At 48.3% G+C, this 25,701-nt stretch overlaps 1 pseudogene; it reads right to left on the reverse strand.

The window, feature by feature from the left end:
* LOC139243876 (zinc finger protein 239-like) overlaps positions 1–21,927 on the reverse strand; it is a 32,850-nt pseudogene extending 10,923 nt beyond the window's left edge.
* Between the last annotated feature and the right edge of the window lie 3,774 nt (positions 21,928–25,701).

Raw genomic sequence — 25,701 nt, forward strand, 5'->3', positions numbered from 1 at the left:
GGGTTAGAGTGTGTGTTAAATGGGACAGGGTGTGATCGGGGGGGGGGGGTGGTTACAGTGTGTGTTAAATGGGACAGGGTGTGATCGGGGGGGGGTTAGAGTGTGTGTTAAATGGGACAGGGTGTGATCGTGGGGGGGTTAGAGTGTGTGTTAAATGGGACAGGGTGTGATCGGGGGGGGGGTTAGAGTGTGTGTTAAATGGGACAGGGTGAGAATGGGGTGGGGGGGGGCGGGGGTTAGAGTGTGTGTTAAATGGGACAGGGTGTGATCGGGGGGAGAGTTAGAGTGTGTGTTCAATGGGACAGGGCGAGATCGGTGGGGGCGAGGATAAGGGGTAAGCCATTTAGGACCGAGATGATGAGAAACTTCTTCACCCAGAGAGTGGTGAACCTGTGGAATTCTCTACCACAGAAAGTTGTTGAGGCCAATTCACTAAATATATTCAAAAAGGAGTTAGATGAAGTCCTTACTACTCGGGGGATCAAGGGGTATGGCGAGAAAGCAGGAATGGGGTACTGAAGTTGCATGTTCAGCCATGAACTCATTGAATGGCGGTGCAGGCTCGAAGGGACCAAATCGCCTACTCTTGCACCTATTTTCTACGTATCTATGACTGGACAGGTTAGATGCGGGAAGAATGTTCCCAATGTTGGGGAACTCCAGAACCAGGGAACATAGTCTTAGGATAAGGGGTAGGCCATTTAGGACTGCGATGAGGAGAAACTTCTTCACTCAGAAAGTTGTTAACTTGTGGAATCCCCTGCCGCAGAGAGTTGTTGATCCCAGTTCATTGGACATATTCAAGAGGGAGTTAGATATGGCCCTTACGGCTAAAGGGATCAAGGGGTATGGAGAGAAAGCTGGAAAGGGGTGCTGAGGGAATGAACAGCCGTGATCATATTGAATGGCGCTGCAGGCTCGAAGGGCTGAAAGGCCTACTCCTGCACAAATTTTCTATGTTTTCTATGTTTTCCAGGATGGTATGTTGCCTCCCTGGTGCAAGGGTCAAGGATGCCTCGGAGCGGGTGCAGGGCATTCTGAAAAGGGAGGGTGAACAGCCAGTTGTCATATAAGTACCAACGATACAGGTAAAAAATGGGATGAGGTCCTACAAGATGAATTTAGGGAGCTAGGAGCTAAATTAAAAAGTAGGAGCTCAAACGTAGTAATCTCGGGATTGCTACCAGTGCCACGTGCCAGTCAGAGTAGGAATCGCAGGATAGCTCAGAAGAATACGTGGCTTGAGCAGTGGTGCAGCAGGGAGGGATTCAAATTCCTGGGACATTGGAACCGGTTCTGGGGGAGGTGGGACCAGTACAAACAGGACAGTCTGCACCTGGGCAGGACCGGAACCAATGTCCTACGGGGAGTGTTTGCTAGTGCTGTTCGGGAGAAGTTAAACTAATATGGCAGGGGGATGGGAACCTGTGCAGGGAGACAGAGGGAAGTAGAATAGGGGCAGAAGCAAAAGATAGAAAGAAGAAAAGTAAAAGTGGAGGGCAGAGAAACCTAAGGCAAAAAGCAAAAAGGGCCACATTGCACCAAACTTCTAAAGGGGCAAAGTGTGTTAGAAAGACAAGCCTGAAGGCTCTGTATCTCAATGCGAGGAGTATACGAAATAAGGTGGACGGATTAACTGCGCAGACAGCAGTTAACGGGTATGATGTAATTGGCAACACGGAGACATGGCTCTAGGGTGACCAAGGCTGGAAACTCAACACCCAGGGGTATTCAACATTTAGGAAGGATAGACAGAAAGGAAAAGGAGGCGGGGTGGCATTGCTGGTTAAAGAGGAAATTAATGCAATAATAAGAAAGGACACTAGCTTGGATGATGTGGAATCGGTATGGGTGGAGCTGTGCAATATCAAGGGGCAGAAAATGCTGGTGAGAGTTGTGTACAGACCACCAAACAGTAGTAGCAAGGTTGGGGACAGCATCAAACAAGAAATTAGGGATGCATGCAATAAAGGTACAGCAGTTATTATGGGTGACTTTAATCCACATATTGACTGGGCTAACCAAACTGGTAGCAATGCGGTGGAGGAGGATTTCCTGGAGTGTATTAGGGATGGTTTTCTAGACCAATATGTCGAGGAACCAACCAGGGAGCTGGCCATCCTAGACTGGGTGATGTTTAATGAGAAAGGACTAATTAGCAATCTTGTTGTGCAAGATCCCTTGGGGACGAGTGACCATAACATGGTAGAATTCTTTATTAGGATGGAGAGTGACACAGTTAATTCAGGAAACCAGGGTCCTGAACTTCAATGGTATGAGACGTGAATTGGCTAGAATAGACTGGCAAATGATACTTAAAGGGTTGACATTGGATAGGCAATGGCAAACATTTAAAGATCACATGGATGAACTTCAGCAATTGTACATCCCTGTCTGGAATAAAAATAAAACGGGGAAGGTAGCTCAACCGTGGCTAACAAGGGAAATTAAGGATAGTGTTAAATCCAAGGAAGAGGCATATAAATTGGCCAGAAAAAGCAGCAAACCTGAGGACTGGGAGAAATTTAGAATTCAGCAGAGGAGGACAAAGGGTTTAATTAAGAGGGGGAAAATAGAGTATGAGATGGAGCTTGCCGGGAACATAAAAACTGACTGTAAAAGCTTCTACAGATATGTGAAGAGAAAAAGATTAGTGAAGACAAACGTAGGTCCCTTGCAGTCAGATTCAGGTGAATTTATAATGGCGAACAAAGAAATGGCAGACCAATTGAACAAATACTTTGGTTCTGTCTTCACGAAGGAAGACACAAATAACCTTCCGGAGGTACTAGGGGACCGAGGGTCTCAGTGAGAAGGAGGAACTGAAGGATATCCTTATTAGGCGCGAAATTGTGCTAGGGAAATTGATGGGGTTGAAGGCTGATAAATCCCCGGGGCCTGATGGTCTGCATCCCAGAGTACTTAAGGAAGTGGCCCTAGAAATAGTGGATGCATTGGTGATCATTTTCCAACAATCTCTCAACTCGGGATCAGTTCCTATGGACTGGAGGGTAGCTAATGTAACACCACTTTTTTTTTTAAAAAAGGGAGCGAGAAAGCGGGTAATTATAGACTGATTAGCCTGACATTAGTAGTGGAGAAAATGTTGGAATCAATTATTAAGGATGAAAGAGTAGTGCATTTGCAAAGCAGTGACAGGATCAGTCCAAGTCAGCATGGATTTATGAAAGGGAAATAATGCTTGACAAATCTTCTAGAATTTTTTGAGGATGTAACTGGTCGAGTGGACAAGGGAGAACCAGTGGATGTGGTGTATTTGGACTTTCAAAAGGTTAGTGTGCAAAATTAAAGCACATGGTATTGGGGGTAATATACTGACGTGGATAGAGAACTGGTTGGCAGACAGGAAGCAGAGAGTCAGGTTAGGTGAGTGGGCAAATGCATGGCAGATGCAGTATAATGTGGATAAATGTTAGGTTATCCACTTTGGGGGCAAAAACACAAAGACAGAATATTTTCTGAATGGCGGCAGATTAGGAAAAGGGGAGTTGCAACGAGACCTGGGTGTCATGCTTCATCAGTCATTGAAAGTTGGCATACAGGTACAGCAGGCGATGAAGAAGGCAAATGGTATGTTGGCCTTCATAGCTAGGGGATTTGAGTATAGGAGCAGGGAGGTCTTACTGCAATTGTACAGGGCCTTGGCGAGGCCCCACCTGGAATATTGTGTTCAGTTTTGGACTCCTAATCTGAGGAAGGACGTTCTTGCTATTGAGGGAGTGCAGCGAAGGTTCACCAGACTGATTCCCAGGATGGCTGGACTGTCATATGAGGAGAGACTGGATCAACTGGTCCTTTATACATTGGAGTTTAGAAGGATGAGTGGGGATCTCATAGAAACATACAAGATTCTGACGGGACGGGACAGGTTAGATGCGGGAAGAATGTTCCCGATGTGGGGAAATCCAGAACCAGGGGACACAGTCTTAGAATAAGGGGTAGGCCATTTAGGACTGAGATGAGGAGAAACTTCTTCACTCAGAGAGTTGTTAACCGGTGGAATTCCCTGCCGCAGAGAGTTGTTGATGCCAGTTCATTGGATATATTCAAGAGGGAGTTAGATATGGTCCTTACGGCTAAGGGGATCAAGGGGTATGGAGAGAAAGCAGGAAAGGGGTACTAAGGGAATGATCAGCCATGATCTTATCGAATGGCGGTGCAGGCTCGAAGGGCCGAATGGCCTACTCCTGCACCTATTTTCTATGTTTCTAAAATGGAGCAGTGGGTAACAGGATATCAATTAGTCTCCTCCTGTCTTACAGAAATAAAGAATATAAGAAATAGCAGCAGGAGTAGGCCATTTGGCTCCTTGAGCCTGCTCCATCAATAAGATCATGGCTGATCTTTTCCCACAATCCCACTTGCTTGCACTACCACCATATCCTCGATTTCCCGAATATACAAAAATCTAGCGATCTCTACCTTGAATATACTCAACAACTGAGCTTCTACAGCTCTCTCGGGTAGAGAATTCCAAGATTCATTGCCCTCTAAGTGAAGAAGTCTCTCCTCATCTCAGTCCTAAATGGCCGACCCCTTATTCTGAGACTGTGACCCCTGGTTCTAGACTCCCCAGTCAGGGGAAACATCCTCCCTGCATCTACCCTGTCAAGCCCTAAGAATTTTATATGTTTCAACAAGATCACCTCTCATTCTGCTACACTCTCGAGAATATAGGCCCAATCAGCTCAATCTCTCCTCATAGGACCATTCCCCCCCCATCCCAGGAATTCAGCCTGGTGAATCTTCATTGCACTCCCTCTATGGCAAATATATCCTTTCTTAGGTAAGGAGACCAAAACTGTACACAATACTCCCGCTGCGGTCTCACCAGGGCCCTATATAACTGCAGAAAGACATATTTATTCTTATCCTCAAATCCTCTTGTAATAAAGGCCGAAATACATTTGCTTTCTTAATTTCTTGCTGTACCTGCATGTTAACTTCCAGTGATTTCCAATCTCTAATCATTTAAAAAATACTCTGCTTTTCTATTTTTCCTACCAAAGTGGATAACTTCACATTTCTCCACATTATATTCCAGTTGCCATGTTCTTACCCATTCAATTATAGACTGTCGAAAACCCCTTGAAGTCTCTTTGTATCCTCCCCACAACTTATATTCCCACCGAGCTTTGTGTCATCAGCAAACTTGGATATTCAGGATGAACCTCCCTGGTCCGGCAACCTCCCTGGTCCGGCATCATTCCCGGCGAAGGGTCGCGACCCCGCTGCGTCCTGGGGCTGGCTGCTCCTCCTCTCCCCGCCACCTCCGGTACTCCCTCCGAGGCCGGGACAGCGCACTGCGTCCTGGGGCTGGCCGCTTGTCCTCTGGCACACCCCTGTCCCTCCCAGTCGGGTTGGAGAGGGAGCGAGGAGCGCGGCAGCCGACTGAAGCCGAAGCTGGGCCCGAAATGCTGCGCAGTGGGTTACTGCACAGCATCTGCACAGAACGCGGCCGAGTCATTGCGCAGCATTTCGGGCCCAGCTTCTGTGCCTCGGCTGACTGCCGCACGCCTGGCTCCCTCTCCGCACCGATCCGACCGGGGAGGGGGCAACAGCTTGGCCCAGGACGCAGCGTGCTCCCCCTCCCCCCCCGCCTCGGGACACAGCGTGCCCACCCCCCGGGACACAGGACACAGCATGCACCCCCTCTCTCCCCCCCACCCCCGGGACACAGCGTGCTCCCCCTCTCCCCCTCACCCCCAGGACGCAGCGTGCCCCCCCCCCGGGGACACAGGACACAGCATGCCCCCCCCCCCACCCTCCCGGGACACAGGACACAGCATGCCCCCCCCCCGGGACACAGGACACAGCGTGTGTGTGTGTGTGTCCCCCAGGGACACAGCGTGTGTAACAGCTGCATGGCATCTCGTGTCAACTGGACTCTGACCTGGATTCCGTGAATGGAGCAGAAACCTGTCTGGAAACTTTGCTGACAATGGGATTTTTAAGTCTGGGGTCTGAGTAATCTCCTGTGGTCCGGAAAATTCTCTGGTCCGGCACCGGTCAGGCTCCGAGGGTGCCGGACTGGAGAGGTTCAACCTGTGTTACATTTGGTCCCTTCATTTTTATAACACCTCTTCTTTTTATATCAGTAGGTAACTTTTTAATATTGTTGTTGCCAATTTAAGTGTATCTAAGGATTAAGTCATGGCAGGAGAGCTCCTCCTGTACTATGTGGAAAGTCAGGGACGCTTCCGGTGTCCCTGACGACTACGTGTACGGGAAATGTATCCGCCTGAAGCTCCTGACGGACTGCCTTGCGGAGCTGCGAGTGGAATCACTCTGGAGCATCCACGATGCTGAGAATGACGTGAATAGCACATTTAGTGAGTTGGTCGTACCACAGGTAAAGGGTCCACAGCCAGATAGGGAATGGAAGACCAGCAGGAAGAGCAGTGCAAGCAAGATAGTGCAGGGGTCCCCTGCGGACATCCCCCTGCAAAACAGATACACTGCTTTGGGTACTGTTGGGGATGACTCATCAGGGGAGAGCAGCAGCAGCCAAGTTCATGGCACTGTGGCTGGCTCTGCTGCACAGGAGGGCAGGAAAAAGAGTGGGAGAGCGATAGTGATAGAGGGTTCAATTGTAAGGGGAATAGACAGACGTTTCTGCGACCGCAACCGAGACTCCAGATGGTATGTTGCCTCCCTGGTGCAAGGGTAAAGGATGTCTCGGAGCTGGTGCAGGACATTTTGAAAAGGGAAGGTGAACAGCCAGTTGCCGTGGTGTGTATAGGTACCAACGATATAGGTAAAAAACGGGATGAGGTCCTACGGGACGAATTTAGGGAGCTAGGAGTTAAATTAAAAAGTAGGACCTCAAATGTAGTCATCTCAGGATTGCTACCAGTGCCACATGCTAGTCAGAGTAGGCTGAGTCGGGAGTAGCGTCGAGGAGGTGCGAGGAGAGGCTTGTACAGCTACAGGGAAAAGGCAAAAAAGCAGAAAGAAATAGAAAGGTGACGTCACAGCCAAGGGGGTAAGTGATTGGTTGATGATTGGTGAGTCGTTTTTCCTTTTTCTCTTCTATAACAGTGAGTAAACTTTAGCATTGTTGTTGCCAATTTAAGTGTATCTAAGGGTTAAGTCATGGCAGGAGAGCTCGGTCACGTGATATGCTCCTCCTGTACCATGTGGGAACTCAGGGACACTTCCGGTGTCCCTGACGACTATGTGTTCGGGAAGTGTATCCACCTCCAGCTCCTGACAGACCGCGTTGCGGAATTGGAGCTGAGGGTGAATTCACTCTGGAGCATCCATGATGCTGAGAATGACGTGAGTAGCACGTGTAGTGAGTTGGTCTTACCGCAGGTGAAGGATCCACAGCCAGCGAGGGAATGGAAGACCAGCAGGAAGAGCAGTGCAAGGAAGGTAGTGCAGGGGTTCCCCTGCGGTCATCCCCCTGCAAAACAGATACACAGTTTTGAGTACTGTTGAGGGGGATGACTCATTAGGGGAGGGCAGCAGCAGCCAAGTTCATGGCACTGTGGCTGGCTCTGCTGCACAGGAGGGAAGGAAAAAGAGTGGGAGAGCAATAGTGATAGGGGATTCGATTGTAAGGGGAATAGATAGGCGTTTCTGCGGCCACAACCGAGACTCCAGGATGGTATGTTGCCTCCCTGATGCAAGGGTCAAGGATGTCTCGGAGCGGGTGCAGGACATTCTGAAAAGGGAGGGTGAACAGCCAGTTGTTGTGGTACACATTGGTACCAACGATATAGGTTAAAAAAAAGGGATGAGGTCCTACGAGACAAATTTAAGGAGCTAGGAGCTAAATTAAAAAGTAGGACCTCAAAAGTAGTAATCTCGGGATTGCTACTGTGGATATCTGAACGGAATATATGGAATTAAGGACAGTAAAGTAAACGGGATATATGAAAATGTATAAGCCATGGAAGAATAGCTGGGAGAATGTCAGATTGCAAATAGTGCAACATCAGCATAGCTAACAGTCTTTCTCAAGGTTTCAAGTCACTAATCCTGCCAATAACATCTAATTGTAACATGAAATAAATCTGCAGAATTGCAAGGTCTCAGCTAATAGTCACACCACTAGATTGGAACATTTAGAGGCAATGCTTGAGCTTTCAAGAAGAACATCTCATATAGATTGACTAATGAGTGGCTGAGTTAGACTGTCAATCCATTTGTATTTTGTTATCTGATTTCAAAACTGTATAACTGTTAACGCTTTACGATGTAACTTCACCTATCCGTAGGGAGTGTGTACGCTCTATCCAGAGGGTATATCTTCTGTCTGATAGGTCTTACTGGCCAGTATAATAAAGACTGCTTTGTTCAAAAGCACAAGAGGTATTCGACTCAGTAATTTTACTGAACCAGATTGAAGTAAAAGAATCCGGGAATTTACACTACCAGTGCCACGTGCTAGTCAGAGTAGGAATCGCAGGATAGCTCAGATGAATACGTGGCTTGAGCAGTGGTGCAGCAGGGAGGGATTCAAATTTCTGGAGCATTGGAACCGGTTCTGGGGGAGGTGGGACCAGTACAAACCGGACGTTCTGCATCTGGGCAGGACTGGAACCAATGTCCTCGGGGGAGTGTTTGCTAGTGCTGTTGGGGAGGAGTTAAACTAATATGGCAGGGGGATGGGAACCAATGCAGGGAGACAGAGGGAAACAAAAAGGAGACAAAAGCAAAAGACAGAAAGGAGATGAGTAAAAGTGGAGGGCAGAGAAACCCAAGACAAAATACAAAAAGGGCCACTGAATATATAGGGGCTGCAGGAGGGGTCAAAACTAAAAATGATGGTTTAAAAACTAGTATTAAAACACTCTACCTAAATGCACGCAGCATTCGAAATAAAGTAAATGAGTTGACGGCACAAATCATTACAAATGGGTATGATTTGGTGGCCATTACAGAAACGTGGTTGCAGGGTGGCCAAGACTGGGAATTAAACATACAGGGGTATCTGTCGATTCGGAAAGATAGGCAAGAAGGGAAAGGAGGTGGGGTAGCTCTGTTAATAAAGGATGATATCAGGGCAGTTGTGAGAGACGATATTGGCTCTAATGAACAAAATGTTGAATCATTGTGGATGGAGATTAGAGATAGTAAGGGGAAAAAGTCACGGGTGGGCGTAGTCTATAGGCCCCCAAATAATAACTTCACGGTGGGGCGGACAATAATCAAGGGAATAATGGAGGCATGTGAAAAAGGAACAGCAGTAATCATGGAAGATTTTAACCTACATATCGATTGGTCAAATCAAATCGCACGGGGTAGCCTGGAGAAGGAATTCATAGAATGCATACGGGATTGTTTCTTAGAACAGTATGTTACAGAACCTACAAGAGAGCAAGCTATCTTAGATCTGGTCCTATGTAATGAGACATGAATAATAAACGATCTCCTAGTAAAAGATCCTCTGGGAATGAGTGATCACAGAATGGTTGAATTTGTAATACAGATTGAGGGTGAGGAAGTAGTGTCTCAAACGAGCGTAGTATGCTTAAACAAAGGGGACTACAGTGGGATGAGGGCAGAATTGGCTAAAGTAGACTGGAAACATGGACTAAACGGGGGCACAATTGAAGAACAGTGGAGGACTTTTAAGGAGCTCTTTCATAGTGCTCAACAAAAATATATTCCATTGAAAAAGAAGGGCGGTAAGAGAAGGGATAACCAGCCATGGATAACCAAGGAAATAAAAGAGAGTATCAAATTAAAAACCAATGCGTATAAGGTGGCCAAGGTTAGTGGGAAAATAGAAGATTGGGAAAATTTTAAACAGCAGCAAAGAATGACTGAGAAAGCAATAAAGAAAGGAAAGATAGATTACGAAGGTAAACTTGCGCAAAACATAAAAACAGATAGTAAAAGCTTTTACCGATATAGAAAATGGAAGAGAGTGACTAAAATAAATGTTGGTCTCTTAGAACATGAGAAGGGGGATTTAATAATGGGAAATGTGGAAATGGCTGAGACTTTAAATAATTATTTTGCTTCGGTCTTCACAGTGGAAGACACAAAAACCATGCCAAAAATTGCTGGTCACAGGAATGTGGGAAGGAAGGACCTTGAGACAATCACTATCACTACGGGGGTAGTGCTGGACAGGCTAATGGGACTCAAGGTAGACAAGTCCCCTGGTCCTGATGAAATGCATCCCAGGGTATTAAAAGAGATGGCGGAAGTTATAGTAGATGCATTCGTTATAATCGACCAAAATTCTCTGGACTCTGGGGAGGTACCAGCGGATTGGAAAGCAGCTAATGTAACGCCTCTGTTTAAAAAAGGGGGCAGACAAAAGGCAGGTAACTATAGGCCGGTTAGTTTAACATCTGTAGTGGGGAAAATGCTTGAAACTATCATTAAGGAAGAAATAGCGGGACATCTAGATAGGAATAGTGCAATCAAGCAGACGCAACATGGATTCATGAAAGGGAAATCATGTTTAACTAATTTACTGGAATTCTTTGAGGAGATAACGAGCATGGTGTGTAGAGGTGTACCGATGGATGTGGTGTATTTAGATTTCCAAAAGGCATTCGATAAGGTGTCACACAAAAGGTTACTGCAGAAGATAAAGGTACGCGGAGTCAGCGGAAATGTATTAGCATGGATAGAGAATTGGCTGGCTAACAGAAAGCAGAGAGTCAGGATAAATGGGTCCTTTTCGGGTTGGAAATCGGTGGTTAGTGGTGTGCCACAGGGATCGATGCTGGGTCCACAACTGTTTACAATATACATAGATGACCTGGAAGAGGGGACAGAGTGTAGTGTAACAAAATTTGCAGATGACACAAAGATTAGTGGGAAAGCGGGTTATGTAGAGGACACAGAGAGGCTGCAAAGAGATTTAGATAGGTTAAGCGAATGGGCTAAGGTTTGGCAGATGGAATACAATGTTGGAAAGTGTGAGGTCATCCACCTTGTGAAAAAAAAACAGTAAAAGGGAATATTATTTGAATGGGGAGAAATTACAACATGCTGTGGTGCAGAGGGACCTGGGAGTCCTTGTGCATGAAACTCCCAAAAGTTGGTTTGCAGGTGCAGCAGGTAATCAGGAAGGCAAATGGAATGTTGGCCTTCATTGCGAGAGGGATGGAGTACAAAAGCAGGGAGGTCCTGCTGCAACTGTATAGGGTATTGGTGAGGCTGCACCTGGAGTACTGCGTGCAGTTTTGGTCACCTTACTTAAGGAAGGATATACTAGCTTTGGAGGGGGTACAGAGATGATTCACTAGGCTGATTCCAGAGATGAGGGGGTTACCTTATGATGATAGATTGAGTAGACTGGGTCTTTACTCGTTGGAGTTCAGAAGGATGAGGGGTGATCTTATAGAAACATTTAAAATAATGAAAGGGATAGACAAGATCGAGGCAGAGATGTTGTTTCCACTGGTTGGGGAGACGAGAACTAGGGGGCACAGCCTCAAAATACGGGGGAGCCAATTTAAAACCGAGTTGAGAAGAAATTTCTTCTCCCAGAGGTTTGCGAATCTATGGAATTCTCTGCCCAAGGAAGCAGTTGAGGCTAGCTCATTGAATGTATTCAAGTCACAGATAGATAGATTTTTAACCAATAAGGGAATTAAGGGTTACGGGGAGCAGGCGGGTAAGTGGAGCTGAGTCCACGGCCAGATCAGCCATGATCTTGTTAAATGGCGGAGCAGGCTCGAGGGGCTAGATGGCCTACTCCTGTTCCTAATTCTTATGTTCTTATGTATCTTCTTATGAATCGCAGGATAGCTCAGATGAATACGTGGCTTGAGGAATGGTGCAGAAGGGAGGGATTCAAATTCCTGGGGAGGGTCTGGGGGAGGTGGGACCAGTACAAACCAGACGGTCTGCACCTGGGCAAGACCGGAACCAATGTCCTAGGGGGAGGGTTTGCTAGTGCTGTTGGGGAGGAGTTAAACTAATACGGCAGGGGGATGGGAACCTATGCAGGGAGACAGAGGGAAATAGAATGGGGGCAGAAGCAAAAGATAGAAAGGAGAATAGTAAAAGTGGAGGGCAGAGAAACCCAAGGCAAAAAGCAAAAAGGGCCATATTACAGCAAAATTCTAAAAGGGCAAAGTGTGTTAAAAAGACAAGCCTGAAGGCTCTGTGCCTCAATGCGAGAAGTATTCGGAATAAAGTGGATGAATTAACTGCGCAGATAGCATTTAACGGATACGGTGTGATTGGCATCACGGAGACATGGCTCTAGGGTGACCAAGGCTGGGATCTCAACATCCAAGGGTATTCAGCATTTAGGAAGGATAAACAGAAAGGAAAAGGAGGCGGGGTGGCGTTGCTGGTTAAAGAGGAAATCAATGCAATAGTGAGGAGGGACATTAGCGTGGATGATGTGGAATCGGTATGGGTGGAGCTGCGGAATTCCAAAAGGGCAGAAAACGCTAGTGGGTGTTGTGTATAGACCATCAAATAGTAGTAATGAGGTTGGGGACAGCATCAAACAAGAAATAAGGGATGTGTGCAATAAAGGTACAGCAGTAATCATGGGCAACTTTAATCTACATATTGATTGTTGATTGGGCTAACCTAACTGGTAGCAATGTGGTGGAGGAGGATTTCCTGGAATGTGTTAGGGATGGTTTTCTAGACCAATATGTCGAGGAACCAACCAGGGAGCTGGCCATCCTCGACTGAGTGGTGTGCAATGAGAAGGGACTAATTAACAATCTTGTTGTGCGAGGCCCCTTGGGGAAAAGTGACCATAATAATATGGTGGAGTTCCTTATTAAGGTGGAGAGTGACAAAGTTAATTTGGAAACTAGGGTCCTGAACTTAAGGAAAGGTAACTTCGACGGTATGAGGCATGAATTGGCTAGAATTAGACTGCCAGAGGATGCTTAAGGGGTTGACGGTGGATAAGCAGTGGCAAACATTTAAAGATCACATGGATGAACTTCAGCAATTGTATATCCCTGTCTGGAGTAAAAATAAAACTGGGACGGTGGCTCAACCGTGGCTAACAAGGGAAATTAAGGATAGTGTTAAAGCCAAGGAAAGGCATATAAATTGGCTAGAAAAAGCAAAAAACCTGAGGACTGGGAGAAATTTAGAATTCAACAGAGGAGGACAAAGGGTTTAATTAAGAGGGGGAAAATACAGTATGAGAGGAAGCTTGCAGGGAACATAAAAACTGACTGCAAAAGCTTCTATAAATATGTGAAGAGAAAAAGATTAGTAAAGGCAAACGTAGGTCCCTTGCAGTCAGATTCAGGTGAATTTATAATGGGGAACAAAGAAATGGCAGACCAACTGAAAAAATACTTTGGTTCTGTCTTCACGAAGGAAGATACAAATAACCTTCCGAATGTACTAGGGGACATTGGGTCTAGTGAGAAGGAGGAACTGAAAGATATCCTTATTGGGCGGGAAATTGATGGGATTCAAGGCCGATAAATCCCCGGGGCCTGATAGTCTGCATCCAAGAGTACTTAAGGAAGTGGCCCTAGAAATAGTGGATGCATTGGTGATCATTTTCCAACAGTCTATCGACTCTGGATCAGTTCCTATGGACTGGAGGGTAGCTAATGTAACACCAATTTTTTTTAAAAGCGGGGAGAGAAAACGGGTAATTATAGACCGGTTAGCCTGACATCAGTAGTGGGGAAAATGTTGGAATCAATCATTAAGGATGAAATAGCAGCACATTTGGAAAGCAGTGACAGGATCGGACCAGGTCAGCATGGATTTATGAAAGGGAAATCATGCTTGACTAATCTTCTGGAATTTTGTGAGAATGTAACTGGCAGAGTGGACAAGGGAGAACCAGTGGATGTGGTGTATTTGGACTTTCAAAAAGCTTTTCACAAGGTCCCGCACAAGAGATTGGAGGACAAAATCAAAGCGCATGGTACTGGGGGTAATGTACTGGCATGGATAGAGAACTGGTTGGCAGGCAGGAAGCAGAGAGTCGGGATAAACGGGTCCTTTTCAGAATGGCAGGCAGTGACTAGTGGGGTGCCGCAGGGCTCAGTGCTGGTACCCCAGCTATTTACAATATACATTAATGATTTAGATGAAGGAATTGAGTATAATATCTCCAAGTTTGCGGATGACTCTAAACTGGGTGGCAGTGTGAACTGTGAGGAGGACGCTAGGAGGCTGCAGGGTGACTTGGACAGATTAGGTGAGTGGGCAAATACATGGCAGATGCAGTATAATGTGGATAAATGTAAGGTTATCCATTTTGGGGGCAAAAACACGAAGGCAGAATATTATCTGAATGGCGGCAGATTAGGAAAAGGGGAGGTGCAACGAGACCTGGGTGTCATGGTTCATCAGTCGCTGAAAGTGGGCATGCAGGTACAGCAGGCGGTGAAGAAGGCAAATGGTATGTTGGCCTTCATAGCTAGGGGATTTGAATATCAGAGCAGGGAGGTCTTTCTTCAGTTGTACAGGGCCTTGGTGAGGCCTCACCTGGAATATTGTGTTCAGTTTTGGTCGCCTAGTCTGAGGAAAGACGTTCTTGCTATTGAGGGAGTGCAGCGAAGGTTCACCAGACTGATTCCAGGGATGGCTGGGCTGTCATATGAGGAGAGACTGGATCAACTCGGCCTGTATTCACTGGAGTTTAGAAGGATGAGACGGGATCTCAGAGAAACATATAAAATTCTGACAGGACTGGACAGGTTAGATGTGGGAAGAATGTTCCCGATGTTGGGGAAGTCCAGAACTAGGGGACATAGTCTTAGGATAAGGGGTAGCCATTTAGGACTGAGATGAGGAGAAACCTCTTCACTGAGAGAGTTGTTAACCTGTGGAATTCCCTGCCGCAGAGTTGTTGATGCCAGTTCATTGGATATATACAAGAGCGAGTTAGATATGGCTCTTACGGTTAAGGGGATCAAGAGGTATGGAGAGAAAGCAGGAAAGGGGTACTGAAGGAATGATCAGCCATGATCTTATTGAATGGCGGTGCAGGCTCGAAGGGTAGAATGGCCTACTCCTGCACCTATTTTCTATGTTTCTATGTTTCATCCCGTTTCATCCCAATCATTGATATAGATTGTGAATAGCTGGGGCCAAGCACCGATTCTTGTGGCACCCCACTATTTACAGCCTGCCAACCCGAAAATGACCCGTTTATTCCTATCCTCTGTTTTCTCTCCGTTAACCAATCCTCAATCCATGCTAGTATTTTACCCCTGATCCCATGAGCCCTAATTTTGTTCACTAACCTCTTTGTGTGGCACCTTATCAAATGCCTTCAGAAAATCCAAATACACCCCATCCACTGGTTCTCCCTTATCTATTCTGCTAGTTACATCCTCAAAAAAAACCCAGATGTGTCAAACATGATTTCCCTTTCATAAATCCATGTTGACTCTGCCCAATCTTATTATTGTCTAAATGCCCTGTTACCACATCCTTAATAATAGATTGCAGAGCAGGTCCCCTGTTGTCCTGGTTCAACCCTTGCCACTGGATAAAGGCCGTGTGGTGGCTGATGTGCAACGGTCACCACACGTTAAAAACATCCATACACAGGCATCTTCCAGCCCCTCAATTGGAGTTCAGGACTGGAACATCAGGTCCTTCATTGAAACATCTGTGAACTCTTGTGGAATCAAGTCATCCTCGTTCGAGGGACCGCCTATGATAATGATGAATAGATTCTAGCATTTCGCCTGCTACTGATGTCAGGCTAACTGGTCTGTAGTTCCCCATTTTCTCTCTCCCTCCTTTCTTAAATAGAATCATCGAAGTTTACAGCACAGAAGGAGGCCATTCGGCCCATCGTGTCTGCGCCGGCCAACAAGAGGCGATCCAACCTAATCCCACTTTCCAGTTCGAGGTCCGTAACCCTGCAGGATACGGCACTTCAAGTGCACATCCAAGTACTTTTTAAATGTGGTGAGGGTTTCTGCCTCTACCACCCTTTCAGGCAGTGAGTTCCAGATACCTACAACCCACTGCATAAAGAAATTTCCCCTCAAATCCCCTCGAAACCTTCGACCATTTACTTTAAATTTATGCCCCCTGGTTGTTGACCCCTCTGCTAAGGGAAATAGGTCCTTTCTATCCACTATATCTCGGCCTCTCATAATTTTATACACCTCAATTGAGTTCTCCCCTCAGCCTCTTTGTTCCAAGGAAAACAAACCCAGCCTATCTAATCTGTCCTCATAGCTAAAATTCTCCACTCCCAGCAACATCCTCGTAAATCTCCTCTGTACTCTCTCCTCTGTACTCGTCTGTAATCACGTCCTTCCTAAATGCAGTGACCAGAACTGCACGCAGTACTCTAGCTGTGGCCTAACCAGTGTTTTATGCAGTGTTTTAACCATAACCCCCCCCCCCCCCACTCTTATATTCTAGGCCTCGGCTAATAAAGGCGAGCATTCCGTATGCCTTCTTAACCACCTTATCTACCTGGCCGGCCACCTTCAGGGGTCTGTGGACATGTAGACACAATTACTGCAAATTTGGTTTGCCCAGTCTATATGTAGATTAATGATTTATACTCTGCCGTACTTTACAACTACTGTTTGGGGGGCCTGATAAACAACTCCCACCCATGTTTTCTGCCCCTTGCTGTTTCTTAGCTCCACACAAACTGATCCTATTTCTTGATTTTCTGATCTAAGATCCTTTCTCTCTGCTGTCTTTATCCCATCCTTTATTATAAGGGCTACCCCTCCTCCTTTTCCCTTTTGCCTATCTCTTCTAAACGTTAAGTATCCTGGAATATTTAGTTCCCAACCACGTCTCCTTAATGGCTACTAGATCAAACTTATTAAATTTATCTATGCAGCGGTTCAAAGAGACGGCTCACCACCACCTTCTCAAGGGCAATTAGGGATGGGCAATAAATGCCGGCCTTGCCAGCGACGCCCACATCCCATGAACAAATAAAAACTGCTTTGCGCAAAAGATATGGTGCCTTTAGATTTAACTTATTTCTAGTGTTTCCTGATGTCGCCTTAGTCACTGAAGCCTTATTACCTTTGTTAATTTCTCTGTCCCTTCCTGACCCACTCTGCTTATTTTTACCCAAAACTCTGCTCTAGAGACTTGACATTTCTCTTGCTGCTTTTAAATTTACTCGTTCCTGAAACCTCCCACCCCGCCCCTTCATTAGTTTAAAGCCCTGTCTACTGCCCTAGTTATTCGGTTCGCCAGGACACTGGAGCCCATCCCAACGGAACAGTTCCCTCTTTCCCTAGTACTAGTGCCAGTGTCCCATGAACTGAAATCCCTTCCTCCCACACCACTCTTTGATCCACGCTCTTAAACCTCTTATATGTTTGTCCCTATGTCAATTTGCTCGTGGCTCAGGTAACAATGCAGAGATTATTACCTTTCAGGTTCTGCTTCTTAATTTGGATCCTCGCTCCTCAAACGTCATCTGCAGAACTCATTGGGGAAACTAAAACTAGGGGGCATAGTCTCAGAATAAGGGGCTGCCCATTTAAAACTGAGATGAGGAGGAATTTCTTCGCTCAGAGGGTTGCAAATCTGTGGAATTCTCTGCCCCAGAGAGCTGTGGCAGCTGGGTCATTGAATATGTTTATGGTGGAGATAGACAGATTTTTGAGCGATAAGGGAATAAAGGGTTATGGGGAGTGGGCAGGGAAGTGGAGCTGAGTCCACGATGAGATCAGCTATGGTCTTATTAAATGGCGGAGCAGGCTCAAGGGACCAAATGGCCTACTCCTGCTCCCATTTCTTATGTTCTTATAAACCTAATTTCTGGTTCTACCCACGTCATTGGTTCCTACGTGGACAACTGGATCCTCCCCCTCCCATTTCAAGTTCTTCTCCAGCCACGAGGAGATATCCTTAACCCTGGCACCGGGCAGGCAACACAACGGTGCTGTGGTTAGTTTGCACATCCTCCCTGCCGTCCTTTTCCTCATGCATACAGGCAGCAAGTACTTCATACCTGTTGGACAATGTCAAGGGCTGAGGCTCCCCCAACACTACACCCTGGGTCCCCATACCTGCCTCCTGTCCCTGACCATTGACAAACTCTCCGCCTCCCTGATGCCCCGCAATGTCTGCATCTCGTCCTCCAGCTCAACAACTCTGAGCCAAAGTTCCTCGAGCTGCAGACACTTACAACAGACGTGGGCGCTCGGGATCGCCATGCTCTCCACAAACTCCCACATGCTGCAGTTACGGCAAACCACCTGCCCTGCCATGTCCATCTAACCACCTTTCTTCAACAACTCTTGGACACAACGTCCCTTCGGAACCTTCTTCCCCTTCTCTTCCCTCTGATCCCATCCCTTCTTCCAATCACCATCCCCTCTGACTTTCCCCTCTCTGACCCTGAACGATCAGTCCTCAACAAAGCCCTGAGCTTCATCTTACACCCCCATCTTGATGAATTTCGAGCTCGCTACGATGCTGAGCTCTTTTTCCGCCGCCTTCTTCAACCAAGAGTCTTTACCTCGCACAGCTGACCCTTTCTCCCGTTTACAGAATTCTCACTCTAGTCTGGCCTCTTGCACTCTCTAGATCTCTTCATTGCAAACTGCCGATGGGACATTGGCCATCTCACTGCTCCCCTCACTCCCTTCAATCTTCCTCCCTCTGAACTTGCAGCACTCCACTCTCTCAGATCCAACCCCTACATTGTCATTAAACCTGCTGACAAGGGTAGCGCTGTTGTTGTTTGGAGAACCGATCTCGACCTTGCAGAGGCTCATCGCCAACTCTCTAACACCTCCTCCTACCTCCCCCTGGACCATGACCCCACCACCAAACCTCAAGCCATCATTTCCCAGAACATCACTGACCTCATCTCCTCTGGAGATCTTCCTTCCAGTCACCAATCTCATAGTTCCCCAACACCACACAGCCCACTTCTACCTCCTTCCCAAGATCCACAAACAGGACTGCCCCGGTAGACCCATCGTTTCAGCCTGTTCTTGCCCCGCAAAACTTATTTCTTCCTATCTTGATTCTATTTCTTCTCCCCTTGTCCAGTCTCTTCCCACCTACATCCGCGACTCTTCCGAGGCCTTCCGCCACTTTAACAGTTTCCTGGCCCGAACCGTCTCCTTTTCACCATGGATGTCCAATCCCTCTACACTTCCATCCCACACCAGGAAGGCCTGAGGGCGCTCCGTTTCTTCCTCGAGCAGAGGCCCAACCAGTCCCAATAGAAACATAGAAAATAGGTGCAGGAGCAGGCCATTCGGCCCTTCGAGCCTGCACCGCCATTCAATGAGTTCATGGCTGAACATGCAACTTCAGTACCCCATTCCTGCTTTCTCACCATACCCCTTGATCCCCCTAGTAGTAAGGACTACATCTAACTCCTTTTTGAATATATTTAGTGAATTGGCCTCAACTACTTCCTGTGGTAGAGAATTCCACAGGTTCACCACTCTCTGGGTGAAGAAGTTTCTCCTCATCTCAGTCCTAAATGGCTTATCCCTTATCCTTAGACGATGCCACCTTCCACACTAGTGCCTCTGAAATGTCTTCCTTTTTCCTCATCCGAAGATTCCCCTCTGCCACGGTTAACATGACCCTCGACAGTGTCCGTTCTATTTCCCACACTTCTGTTCTCACCCCTTCCCCTCCCTCTCAGAGTCACCATAGGGTTCCCCTTGTCCTCACCTTTCACCCCACCAGCCTCCACATTCAATGGATCAGCCTCCGCCATTTCCACCACCTCCAGCGTGATCCCATGACCAATCACATCTTCCCCTCCCAGCATTCCAAAGGGACCGCTCCCTCAGTGACCCCCAGCAACCCCTTCCCTTCCTTTCCCACGGCACCTTCCCGTGCAAGCGCAGGAGATGCAACACCTGCCCTTTTACCTCCTCCCTTCCCACTATCCAGGGCCCCAAACATTCCTTCCAGGTGAAACAGCGATTTACTTGTACTTCTTTCAATTTAGTATACTGTATTCGCTGCTCATGATGTGGTCTCTATATTGGGGGAGACCAAATGCAGACTGGGTGACAGTTTTGCTGAACACCTCCGTTCAGTCCACAAGTGTGACCCTGAGCTTCCGGTCGCCTGTCACTTTAATTCTCTACTCCCACTCTGACCTCTCCATCCTCGGTCTCCTGCACTGTTCCAATGCAGCTCAACACAAGCTCGAGGAACAGCACCTCATCTTTCGTTTAGGCATTTTACAGCCTCTGGACTCAACATCGAGTTCAACAATTTCAGACCATAATCTCTGCCCATATTTTGTTCCCTTTCCTCCCTTTATTTTTTACAAACTTCTCCCAGTTTCCCATGGCAGCTGGTAATTATTCAGGCATCCACACCCTATCTAGACTCATCTTTTGTTTCCTAACTTGTGTCATTACTGTATCAGTTTGGCCCATCATCGCTTTTGTCTCTTAAATCTCTTCTGCCTCCCACCCGATCACAGATATTCCCTTTTGTTCTTCCCTCCCCTCCCCCTTTCAGGCCCCAGCACTTCCTTAACATTCTGTTACATTTAAAACTTTTGCCAGTCCTGAGGGTCACAGACCCGAAACATTGGCTCGGCTTCTCTCCAGATGCTGCCTGACCCGCTGAGATCTCCAGCTTTTTCTGTTTTATTTGATTAGTTAATTCATTATTTTTTAATATTTTAGTTTTATTACTTAATTATTTTATCTAGTTTAGTTACTAATTAACTAGTTATAAATTAGATTGTTTGTCCAACATACAGTGCTGGATGAGCAGAAATTTTCTGCAAATATTGGGAAGACCGATCCTAACCACTGACTCCATCCCTCTCCCTGGCATCAATCTGAGAGTGAACAAGACTGTTCACAACCTAGGTGTCATATTTGACCCTGAAATGAGTTGAGCCACATATTCGCGGCGTAACTAAAACTGCCTTTTTCCACCTCCGTAACATTGCTCGCTTCAGCCCCTGCTTCAGCTCTTCTGCTGCTGAAACCCTCACCCATGCTTTTGTTACCTCGAGACTTGACTACTCCAACTCACTCCTGGCCTCACACATTCTACACAACATAAACTTGAGGTCATCCAAAACTCGACACCCCATGCCCTAACTCGCACCTAGTCACGATCACCCACCACCCCTGTGCTCGCTGACCTACATTGGCTCCCGGTTAAACAATGCCTCGATTTCAAAATTCTCACCGTTTAAAAATCCCTCTTTTTCAGCCTCACAACCCGACGAGACGTCTGCGCTCCTCAAATTCTGCCGTCTTGAACATCCCTCATTATAATCGCTCCACCAGCGGTGGCCGTGCCCTCAGCTGCCTGGGCCCCAAGCTCGGGAACTCCCTCCCTAAACCTCTCCCTCTCTTTCCTCCTTTAAGATGCTCCTTAAAACCTGCCTCTTTAAACCAGCTTTTGGTCACTTGCCTCAATTGCTCCTTTTGTGTCTGGGTGTTAAATGTATGTGTTGTGCCTGTAACGCTGCTGTGAAGCCCTTGGGACGTGTTGCTCCGTTGTAGGCGCTATATAAATACAAGTTGTGATTGCAGCAATGGACAGTTTGTCAGCCCGCGGAGGGACAAAGCCTGTCCGACTCACCAACCAATCAGCGCCCTGCAGCCCCGTGACGTCACTGTCCCCAGCAGATCCTGCCCCAAGATGGCGGCCGTTGCCGGGGGCCTGTCACCGGGAGAAAGCCCCGCAGCTGCCCCCGGGGGCCCGGCTCGGGGCAAACGCCGGAGCCGCAGGTTGTTGTTCGGGGCCTGAGGCCTACCCCGGGTGTTTAGAAAGCCTCCCTACCGGTTCCAGGGCTCCCCTGCGCCCCGCCGCCGCCGCCGCCGCCGCTCCCTCCTCCCCCGCTCCGGAATCTTCTCTCCGCCTCCGGCCGCTGGGCGGCGCGAGGTTGAGGGACGCGTCACCCGCTCCCACGGCCTGATTGACAGGAGCTTCCGACCAATGGGGAGCGAGATCGCGGGAACAGTGGGCGGGCTGCCGAGGGTGACACGCGCTGGAACGTGTTGGCGTCATGAAACGTGCAGACGTCATGCCGTCAATGCAACTTGGTTCTCCTGAGTGAGGGAGGCTGGGGGTCAAGGATGATGACATTCTGTGCTGACCCTTGACCCCCAGTGCAGACCAGGAGAGGTTGTATATTCCAGCTGCTTACTGTGGGGTTTGTCAGCTGATCCCAGCCTGGGCTGCAGTGGGGGAGACTGCAGTTAACCTCAGTGCCCTGGGCTCCTGCTACTGATCACTGTCCACTCACCCCAGCAGCAAAGGCCAAGTCTGCAAAGGGGCATTTCTTGGACTGTGATGCTCCCACAGTTGAATAGGCTGCCAACAATCACTGCATACCCTCACACATTAGCCCTTTGGACAGGCACTAGAAGGCAACCAGTGACTATGTAACTCCTCACTGTAGAGGAATAGGAGGATATGTTGATGGGGTGGGAGGAGGGTCGTGTGAAGTTTAAATCCCGACATGAACCAGTTTGGCCAAATGTCCTGTTTCTGTGCTGTACATTCTATGTAATACCATGAAAGGTCAAATCAAGGGAATCAGCAACAACAAAAACTTGTATTTATATAACGCCTTTAATGTGTAAAACATCCCAAAAAATTTCAGAGAGTATTTTAAGACAAAAACTTGACCCCAAGCCACATAAGCAGATATTAGGACAGGTGACAAAGACATAGGTTTTAAGGTCCGTCTTAGAGGAGGAATGAGCGGCGGAGAGGTTTAGGGAGCAAGTTTTAGAGCTTCGGGCCGAAGCAACAGAAGGTTGAGTGATCATCATCAGGGATGCTCAAGACGGCAGAATTTAGAGGAGTGCAGATATCTCATGGGTTGTAGGGCTGGGGGAGATTACAGAGATAGGGAGGGGCGAGGCCATGGAGGTATCTGAAAAGAAGGATGAGAATTTTGAAATCGAGGCATTGCTTAACTGGGAGAATTGTACGTCAGCGAGCACAACAGTTTGAAAAATTAAACATCAGCACAAAATTTATAAAACATTAATCTGTTCCTCAGTCATGGTGCCCCAGCGATCTGCAGGGCCCTGCACTACAGAACAGTGTGAACTCGCTGGTGTCTCAGCAGGTTATTGGAGCTTTTCTAGTTCTTCCCAGTCAGAACATTTAAAAGGTCTCTCATCAGTGTGAGCTCACTGGTGTCTCAGCAGGGTGGATAACAGAGTGAATCATTCTGAACACAGGGAGCAGACCAAGGGCCTAACTGCAGCGTGCTAGGTTCCTGTGTCTGCTGAAGCTCTTCCCTCAGTCAGAACACTTACAGGATCTCTCATCGGTGTGAACCCACTGGTGTGCTCGCAGGTTGGACGGATCACTGAAAACCTTCCCACGCACGCAGCAGAGCGCCTCCCCCCCGCACCCAGCGCCCACCCCGGGACAGAGCGGCCGTTGCCGGGGGCCTGTCACCGGGAGAAAGCCCCGCAGCTGCCCCCCCGGGGGCCCCGCTCGGGGAAAGGCCGGAGCCGCAGGTTGTTGTTCGGGGCCTGAGGCCCACAGCGGGTGTGTGTGAAGCGGGTAATGCGGAGTGTGGTGTCTCGGGCGGGCGGGGCCTGGGCCCGCACTCGGTGTGTGTGAAGCCCGCGTCCCCCCGGGGTTTATTAACCCGCTCCCTCCGCCCATCTCTCAGCCGCTGCCTCAGACACAGCCGGCCCACCGCGCATGCTCAGCTCACACTGCCCGGGTGATTGACGGCGGCTCCGGGCCAATAGGAAGAGCGGGGGCGGGGCTGGAGGACCGAGCGGGCGGTCGGTCCTCCAACCAATCGGAGTGTGCGAGGGGCGGGGCTGAGCCCGGAGCGGCGGCGGCGACAGTCGGTGGGGCCCGGATGATGTGGGACACGAGACGGTGGGTTGTCGGCGCGGGGCAGGAATTGGAGCCGCGAGTGGGGCTGGTGAGCTTCATAAACCCCTGGTGTAGGGCCCAGGGCCCAGGGCCCAGTAACAGGCCAGAGGCTGGGCCCGGCTTTGGGCCGCCCGCGGGGACAGGGCCTCAGGCTCCCAGGGACACCCACACTCAATGTATTCTGGAAGCAAGAAAAATGGGAGACTTTCTGAAGCAAATGGTCCAATTTAAAGGTGACCACAAACCTGTGAGGGGCGGGGTCAGCTGATCAATCTGTTCCAGGATTAATAGCAGTATAGAGTACAACAACAAGCTGATTATGGTCAACCTTTATCAGTCACTAGTTACACCTCACATATTGAGGCTTGGGCCCCATTCTGGGCTCCACACTTTGAAAAGTTCATCAATAATAACTTTCAAAACGATGAATGTTTCAAAGGGGAAATGTTCCGGTGTTTTGGGGTAGGTGCAGGGAGCGGCTCTTTCAGTGAGTCGGACAGGCTCGATGGGCCGATTGGTCTCCTGTGCTGTATGGTTCCCTGAAATGGTGACAGTCTGGGAGCATCTGTCTAAGGTGGTGAAATGGAGAGTGGTCAGGGAGAGCCCATCACCAAAACAGGGAGATATTACAGATAGATAGGGAGGGTCAGAGTGTATAAAGAGGTGACGAGAGCACAGGCACCCAGCCAGAGTCAGCACCTTCAGGGGAGGAGAGGGAGGGGAACCAGTGAATGTAGAACTGAACCCAGCCAGAGTCAGCACCTTCAGGGGAGGAGAGGGAGGGGAACCAGTGAGTATAGAACTGAACCCAGCCAGAGTCAGCACCTTCAGGGGAGGGAAACCAGTGAGTGGCTGGGTTCAGTTCTACACTCACTGGTTTCCCTCCCCTGAAGGTGCTGAATCTGTCTGGGTTCAGTTCTACACTCACTGGTTCCCCTCCCTCTCCTCCCCTGAAGGTGCTGACTGTGTCTGGGTTCAGTTCTACAGAGTCAGTGCTTTCAGGAGAGGGAAAAACTGGAAGCAGAGGAAAAATAGTTGGAGATGGTGCGATGGGTTTGCATTTCTGCACAGGGAGGAGGGAGAGTGTGTGGGATTGAGATTTACAGCTTTGGAGAACATGAGACTTGGACCAAACATCATGTTAAGATCTGACCGAGAAACTCGATTCATCAGGACCTCAATATACACTGTCATCAAACATTGTCTTTCGGATGAGAGGTTAAACCGAGATCCTGTCTGCACTCAGGTTGACGTAAAATATTCCATGGCACTATTTTGAAGAAGACCTGGCCAATTTTCCACATGGCAGACTAGTCACGAAAGTAAAAGCCCATGGGATCCAGGGCAAAGTGGCAAGTTGGATCCAAAATTGGCTCAGAAGCAGAAAGCAAATTATCATGGTCGCTGGGTGTTTTTGTGACTGGAAGGCTGGTACAGCACGGGTTAGATACAGAGTAAAGCTCCCTCGACACTGTCCCATCAATCACTCCCAGGGCAGGTGCGGCACTGATGCTGAGTGAAGCTCCCCTGAAGCCTCGCCCCTCGGGCTCCTGGATTGGTTGGAGGACCCGCCGCACACTCGGTCCTCCAGGCGCCGCCCACTCAGCCCCCATTGGTCAGAACCTCCTATTGGTCAGAACCTCCTATCACTCAGGCGCTGTGCGGTCAAACGGAATCGGCGTGCGGTCAAACAGAATCGGCTCGCGGCCGGTGTGGGCCGCCCGGGACTCTTGGGCTGATTTTCCGGCTCGGCCCCAATCACTTTCGGATATTGAGCAAACGTCACTTGCCCCCCACCCCCCGGAGAGCTTCTGACGTATGGAGAAATTGGGGCAGGTGACCAACAAATACGAAAAGAATTTAAGGAGCTAGGAGCTAAATTAAAAAGTAGGACCTCAAAAGTAGTAATCTCGGGATTGCTACCAGTGCCACGTGCTAGTCAGAGTA

This window comes from Pristiophorus japonicus, unplaced genomic scaffold, assembly GCF_044704955.1.
Source record: "Pristiophorus japonicus isolate sPriJap1 unplaced genomic scaffold, sPriJap1.hap1 HAP1_SCAFFOLD_190, whole genome shotgun sequence".
NCBI lineage: Eukaryota > Metazoa > Chordata > Chondrichthyes > Pristiophoridae > Pristiophorus > Pristiophorus japonicus.